An 8,186-nucleotide genomic window follows, 5' to 3' on the forward strand; every position below is an offset into this window, starting at 1 on the left:
CCCCCTTCTCCCTGTCCCCTGACTGCCCCCTAGAGCCCCGTACCCCTTATCCAACTCCTCTGCTCCCAGCCCCGCTTACCATGCCGCTCAGAGTGGGAGGACTGGCTTATTGGAAAGCTTGGGAGGTGGGCGGGCGCAAGCCATGCAGCCTGGCACAAGCAGCTGGCCAAAGCGCTCCTGCGCAGCAGCATGGCTGCGAGGGAGGGGAGACAGCACATGAGGGGCCAGGGGCTAGCTTCCCCAGCCAAGAGCTCAGGCACCAGGCAAGACGGTCCTGCAGGCTGGATATGGCCCGCGGGCCACAGTTTGCCCACCTCTGGTATAGATCTTTGTTATCTTTATAGTGGAACAATATTCATTCTTTGTTTCTATCTCTAAAAACTGCAGCTAGGTGCCTTTCCTATGTGCTGGACACCCAGGCATAATACTAAAATTTACAACTAGTATAATAATGTAAATGAAACAGCTCAATTGTCTCTCAACTTAAATATCATAAATAACAATCCTAATAACAAAGGATAATAAATATATGAAAATGTATATAATAGTGATTATTATAATCAGAATGGGAATATGCCTAAAAGTTGCTTAGAATTCTGAGGTGACCTGCCTTCTGGTAGTCTGGTCTCCAGGGAAACTGGAAAATACCTTGTTTTTGAAATATAGGAGTTTAAAAAGCAGTTGGGAGGTGAGATTCAACTCTGCAGGTCACTTTGAAGACAACTCTGAATATACTGCTCAGCGATGGGTGAGCTGTGCAGGCTTGGTGACTGAATAAAGAGTAGTAGTTCTCGAAACCACTCAGAATTTCTTCCCTCCTCTCTGGTTTTATACAATGTATAAATACAAAGAATGGAAAACAATGTTAAGAGAAAAGTGATATTTTTCTTTAAAAAAAATGTTGATAGCAGAATCCTGTGGTACGTGTTTTGTTTATATATGAAACCCTGTGAATACAGTGTAAACAATACTCCAAAACTGAGAGTGATCTTCTGAAGTAAGAGAAGAGGAAGGATGTATGAAGCTGCTTCTCTTTCTGGGTGAAGTGGAAAAAACCCTCAAAAAACATAGGAATTGCCATACTGAATCATACTTGAGGTCCATCTAGTCTGGTATCCTGTAATGGCCAGTACCAGATGCCTCAGAAGAAGGTTTAAGAAGAGTGGGATAATTTGCTCAGCCCACCCAACCCCCGCATACACATTGACTCAACCTGGTCTCTAAGAGTTAGAGATTCGCTTAAGTCTAACGATATACTGTGTGAAAAAATATTCCTTTTAGCAGTTTTGAAGTAAGCATATTTTAAATTCATTGAATGTTCCCTTGTGTTTGTGTTATGAAACATGAACAGAAGATCTCAATCTACCTTCTCCATAAAATGTCATTGATGGCATAAAATATTAGCAGATGTTAAAAGAACTTATAAGAGCCTTACACATTTATTTGAGAGGAAATGATAAACTGACAGCATTTTTGTTTGAAATTCTGATTTTTGGGTAGTTCTATATGTTTAAAGTTGGCACTTTGAGATAAACACCTTCTATCTCTGCAAAATTGTGTTTTCGGAATAGCACATGTGAGAGCTCAACAGGGTAGAAATTATTTTTCAAGAGGAGGAGGCACAGTGTTTCATAGGGCTCTGTAACTAGGCCCTGGGGTGGCATGCACTCATCCATTACAGTCCTTGGGCCCTTAAAAGTGGGGTGGGTGGAAGTTGTGGTCTCTGGACAAGGCATACGATGGTGAGGGGTCACCTGAACAAATGACATATGACTGCCCGCAAGAGACTGTAAAAGAAGGTTCCTAGTTTAGCCTTGGGAATATGGGGGCTGGGGAATGGTTCTGTGGGAAGGTGTTTTATAAGGCAGGAGGCTTAAGGGACAAGCACAAAGAGTTACTGAGCTGGAAGCAGGGCCGGTGCTACCATTTAGGCCAACTAGGTGGTTGCCTAGGGCGCCAACATTTGGGGGTGCCAAAAAGCAGTGCCCCCAATTTTTTATTTAAAGCCTTTCAGCGGCCGCTGCGCTGGGAGGGAGAGGGAGTCTGAGCCGCTGGCAGCCAGCCCAGGGGTTCCAGTGAGTCAGCGCACTGCTGCCAGCAGCCAGCCCAGGGGTTCCCCTGGGTCAGCACGCCGCAGCCAGCAGCCAGCCCAGGGGTTCCCAACAGCAGGGCTTCTGGAGCAGAGGTGAGCTGGGGTGGGGAGGTGTCGGATGGCTCTGGGGGGGATGGAGGGGGAGCTGCTGCGCGGGGACGCCTCAGGGCGGAGCTGCTTGGGGGGAGCGGCGCAAGGTGGCAGTTTCGCCTAGGGCGGAAAACTTCCTTGCACCAGCCCTGGCTGGAAGTATGTGTCCTTTTCCTTCCCAGCTTGCAAACAATGCATGCTGTTACCTGTTACTTAATATTTTATGATATGTTAAGACTTTTGCATTTTCTATTTATTAAACTGACCCTGAGGAAAGGAGTGTGTAAATGAACTTGAGAGTCTGGACTTTACTTTGACTACCCTAGCTGGTGAGTCTGCCTAGTGGTTTACAGGCATAGCCACCCTAAAGTGAAGTCTGTGTCACACACAGTTTTCCATCTGTTTCATACCATCTAGGCTGTGTCTTGTCAAAATCTGTTTCATACCATCTAGGCTGTGTCTTGTCAAAATCCTGGTGGCACTGTACAGTCAAAGAGATGACTTGTCACTTGCCTTTCACTTCTCTAAGAGGCAAGCCACATGTAACAAAATGCTGTCATCCCTATAGCCAAATTCTGCAATATAGACTGGGCCATATTAATCCCTGTGAATTTCATTGATTTAAACTAGGGAAGATTTTGTCTAATTACTCACAAAGTGTCTAGTCCTGCAAACTGCTAAGCAAATCCTTCAAGGTGGTGAACATCCTCAACTCGCACTGATATTCAAGCACCTTGTAAATCTCTATATAATACCATCACTTTTGATTACAGATATACTGATCCATATAAGAGAATTTGAAGCAAATACTTTGTTTCCTAAGATCAACGTGTTAGTTAAGCAATTAGTCCCTGTAGCTTCAACTGAAAGTTGTTTATTCATCACATTATATTAGTGTGATAGTAAACTCTTGACCATTTTATGATGTTTGAAGTAGCACAGGATTATCCATTTCACTTAGCTGACGAAAACTACTTCATAACATAAATGCTAATAATATCATAAAACTGCAAAGAACACAAATGTTGTAAAACACTCTTAATTTGGGGATAACACTATAAGGATAGCACATTCTGAATGTTGTGATTCCCATTAGAAAAACCTATACTGAATATGAATGGATTAGGGAATTATGAAATAAATGTGCACATTATCTTTTCATGTGCTTTTTGCCCATAGGATAGTTTGCTGAGATAAGCCTAAATTTATTTCAAAGAATCTTTTAAAAGAACATGTAATTCCTTTGATAATATTACTTAAAAGGGACATTTCCCACTCCATGTTCCTATCATTAGTGTGTCCGTAAATAGTGACAACTCTATTTTAAAAGATGCTAATAGTATTAGCTCTTCTCCAGCTGTTTTCTAGTATTTGTACATTAGCACAGTTAACTAATAATATCTTTCTGTTATGGTCATCTGCAACAATCAGCATAAAAAATGAGCATTTGCCAACAACTGCCACACTCCTTAAATCTAAGGTCTTGCCTAGATTGTAAAAAATTGGATGCATATTTCAGTGTCAGTGCAGCTCTACTGGTGGTAGCACAGTGGAAAATGTAGTGTAGATGAGGTACATGTATTTTTACCACTGTTATTGCATCCTACTGGACGGTAAAAAAAAAAGACTGTGCCCTCTCTATGCTACTGCTGACACCATTTTTACTATTGATGGAGCTACACCAGTTGTGAATTACGCGTTTGACTTTTATTTTTCAAGGTACAATACTGGCAAATCTAACATCACGTTTAATGTTACCAGTTCTATAGTTCCCTGTGCTGTGCAAGATTAGCTCACCCCTTTAACTTCTTGTTCTTTTCACCAGCCTTTTGTTCTCTTGTTTTTTTCTTTTTGTTTACATGTCTGTCAACTTTTTTTCTGCTTATAGTTATCTATTTATATAGGTTGTTATTCAAATGTCTCATTAGGAAAGTGAGGACATATGTTATCAGTCTTTAGTCAGACTCATTCTTAAATCCTGCTCATTCATTTTGTTCATTTATTCATTTATATGGAAATCTGTATAAAGCTGGTTTGAGGTAGAGGAGTTTGATTTTTTTTTTTAGCTTAATTTAACTAGCTTTGCTTTGGAAATTGGAGAAAAACAATCTTGCCCTATGTGTCCTAAATGAAGAGTTAATTTATTTTTCATAGGAAAGTAAAATTTCCCTATGACCTAAGCCCTGTAAAACTAGACAGCGAATCTAGTGGGGGCGGGGGAGAAAGGGAAGATTCTCTTTGAAGTTTGGCTGCCATTGCTTCTCAGATAGTTTGGATAAATACCATAGGCCAGAACATATAGTAGAGATCTATGAGAGGAGTCTAGTTTATGCAGATCTCTCCTGCCTTGTTTGTTGTGTCAGCTGTGTCAGCCAACCACAATGTGCAGATATGTCAGATATCTCTGCAGACATTATCTACAGCAGTGAAGAAAATGTAGGGCATTCCAACTCCTCTTTGAGGCATCCCAGATAGACTCCTGTAAGTCTGGTATAAGGCAAACTCACTATTTCGAAGGAAACCCCTCAAAACTAAAGTTTGATTCAGTCAAGACAGCTGCGTGTGGGGATCTCAGACCTTTCACCCCTGTTCCATCAAGTACTGACTTACTGATGCACTTGCAGGTCAGTGCTTGAAGTCAGTAGTTGAGGCAGGAGGCACTTAGAGACAGGAGCTCCCTGTTGCCTCTGTCAAAGCCTTTGACTCGACACCTCTGTGTTGAGGCTTCCAGATTTACTCCTCACACGTTCATGTGCTAGAACAGAGAATAGGACAGTGATTCTAGGTATGAATATATGCTCACTTATCTGGCCTGACCTTCTGCAGGACTGAGAGCTTGGCCTCAGCTCATTGCTCAGAATGTAGATTCCTCACTCTAAGCCAAACTAGGAACCTCCTTCTGACAGTTTAGCTTCTGAGAAGGAAGACATCTGTAGACATGGTGTCTCCAAATTTGTGATTTATATTCCAGCACCATTTTCTTGCCCTACAAAAGCTGCTTGATTACCTCCTTCACCTGTGAGTGTAATTTAAAGATTAACTCAATCCTGGTATGTTTGACAGTTATTTTGAGGTATTATAAATTGGATTACTGTCTCTTCAGACTTTTTTTTCTGGTTCCTTTGGGGCTTGGGGCTTTCAATACACCCCCTCCCCCACCCATAAAAATGACCGTGTCACGTGATGATAACATGGTCTTGACAAAGCTGATGAAATCTCCCTTTATACCATTACTTTTCTATAAGATTAAGTTTCTTACTTGATGGGTCATTTTCCAGGTGGTTGTGACTTCAGTCTATATAGTAAGTGAGCTTCAAGTCCTGGCAGGGCTGCCCAGAGGGGGGTGGCAAGTAGGGCAATTTGCCCCAGACCCCGCAGGGACCCCCACAAGAGTTTTTCAGGGCCCCTGGAGTGGGGTCCTTCACTTGCTCCAAGGGCCCTGGAAAACTCTAGTGGGCCTTAGGCCCCCGGAGCTGCTTCTGCCCTGGGGTGGGAGGACCCCCTGCCCCCGAATTATCACTGAAGTGGGACCCACCGCCGAAGTGCTGGGTCTTTGGGGCACTTCGGCAGTGGGTCCTGGAGTGGGAGGACCTCCCGCCTCCGAATTACTACCAAAGTGGGGGCCTTCCGCCGCTGAAGACCCCAGGCCCCCTGAATCCTCTGGGCTGCCCTGAGTCCTGGTAACTTGTACAATTTACATTTGCTTTTACAAGGGTAAGAGGGTCTTCTAGTTTCATTCAAAATTCCTCTTCAATGTGGTGTGGCAGTTCTATCCTAATGAGCATATTATCTTATTCTTCTCATGCTTCCTATCCATTCTTTCCATCCTTATCTGGGAGGCCCATCTTCATGGATCCAATGTCAAAATATCCTTGCAGTTTAATTGGAAGCAAATTTAAGTCCTTAAAAATCCACTGAACTTCTTGCTTTTTCGACACCAGTTCTTTGGACTGTGCTGTACTAAGACCATGTCTAAATGGATCTCTGATTGCATTTTACATATGCCATATCAAAGCTCACTTGATTATAGACAAGGCTGCCATCACAGCCTGCTTCAGGGATGTTTTCATCACAGACATCTGCAAAGCAACTGCATACTCTTCTCTCTACAAATTCCCAGAGCACAATTGCTTGGATTTAGATTTCAGGAGGGAATCCCCTGATTGGACTTTCCATACCTGAGAACTTTTTTTCCAAGGTAGGAGAAGACAAACCCTTTTGGGTTATCCCTCTAGAGTATCTCTTATCTTCAAGTGGGCAGTTTTTTTACGTGGAATCTTCCCTATCTGGTATCTCTCTCGGCAGACCTGAAAATTATTATTATTGTTTTTATGGTAGCATTTGCAGTGTACTTGGTGCTTTCCAGACATTCAAAATGTCATGCTCCCTGGCTCAGGAATGTCACAGTCTGAGGACAGACAGGCAGACAGCAAGCTTGATATAATGCGGTTTCACCTATAAAGCAGTAAGTTTTTTTGCTTCTGAGGACAGCATTATATCAGGGTAGAGGTGTATATAGATTACAAAGATTGTGCATCAGAAAGTTTTGCAAATAATTTGGTTTATGTACTATTACAAAATGTAAAAAGATAAACATATTTTTGAAAGAAATATCTTCTGAAGAAATATTTTGTTTTTCTTGAGCCAGTTTGATACAGTATTTGTCAGCAAAAAAATAAAAAAATCATGTGCATAATATTGCAAATTCATTGTCCAGCTTTCAAAATTCTTCATACTTTTTGTACAGATGGTACATATGAAATAACAGACAGGTTACAGGGCTTAGATATCTGGTTGCGTTTCCAGAATGAAATTAGGTTTGTTACGTTGGGGCTTTTTTTGCATATTTATGGCCCCATGACAGATTTCTATCAATCCCTACAAATCCTCTTTAAAGTATATCTTTTATGTCAGATTGACACAATCCCTCACTAAATCTCCAGTGGAGTTATCCACTGCAGTTTGATTGAGGAACTATAGGATATTGCTATCTAAACAAGGGCCCAATTGTAGCATCAAAGCAGGGAGCTAGAAAAAATTGTGTGTAGTTTTATATACAATAGATCACGGTGAAATGGCACTTCATTTTTGTGAGTTTAACACAACTCCATAACTTTCCCCCAGAGAGAAAACAATGTCTAATATCAAGCCATTCCAAACTAATAAAAAATGTGCAAGACCTGACTTGCCTCTCTGGAAAACTCTACCACCACTATGGGTCTAATACTGAAAACATTTAAGCACATGCTTACCTTCATGCAAGTAGATTCACTGAAATCAACAGAACTAAGTACTGAGTTAAATGTTTGCAGGATTGGGACCCAGATCGTTATTCTATAGCCTAGTGAGGGAAACTTTTCATGTAATGACTAACTGCAGGCAAAGATTGATTTTTCTTTTAATTATTATTTGCAAGTTTATGAAGGATAAAAACGAATAATTTTCATCAGTAATTTTGGCTTATTTCATGGTGAAATTGTTAATTATATGCTCCAAAAATCCCAGTTAAAAAGGTTCATTGGGAGTCATCTAACCTGACTCTTGCACATTGAAGGCTGAGGGGGATTAAGGAGGGGAAAGAGAGGTTAGAGAAGGAGAAGCTGGAAGTAGAGGGGCAGGAAGAACATTTAAAACGAACAATAGGAAGTTCTTCACACAGTGCAGTCAGCCTGTGGAACTCGTTGCCAGGGGATGTTGTGAAGGCCAGAAGCATAACTGGGTTCAAAAAAGAATTAGATCAGTTAATGGAGAATAGCGCCAACAATTGCTATTAGTCATGATGGTCAAGGACACAACCCTATGTTCTGGGTGTCCCTAAACCTCTGACTGCCTGAAGCTGGGACTGGAGATGGATCACTCATTAATTGTCCTGTTCTGTTCATTCCCTCTGAAGCATCTGGCACTGGCTGCTGTCAGAAGACAAGATACTGGGCTAGATGGACTATTGGGCTGATCCAGTATGGCTGTGCATATAAGGCTCAGATTTGTCAGGCTCAGGGAGGGA

The sequence above is a fragment of the Gopherus evgoodei genome, chromosome 7 (genome assembly GCF_007399415.2).
Source record: "Gopherus evgoodei ecotype Sinaloan lineage chromosome 7, rGopEvg1_v1.p, whole genome shotgun sequence".
Taxonomy (NCBI): Eukaryota; Metazoa; Chordata; order Testudines; family Testudinidae; genus Gopherus; species Gopherus evgoodei.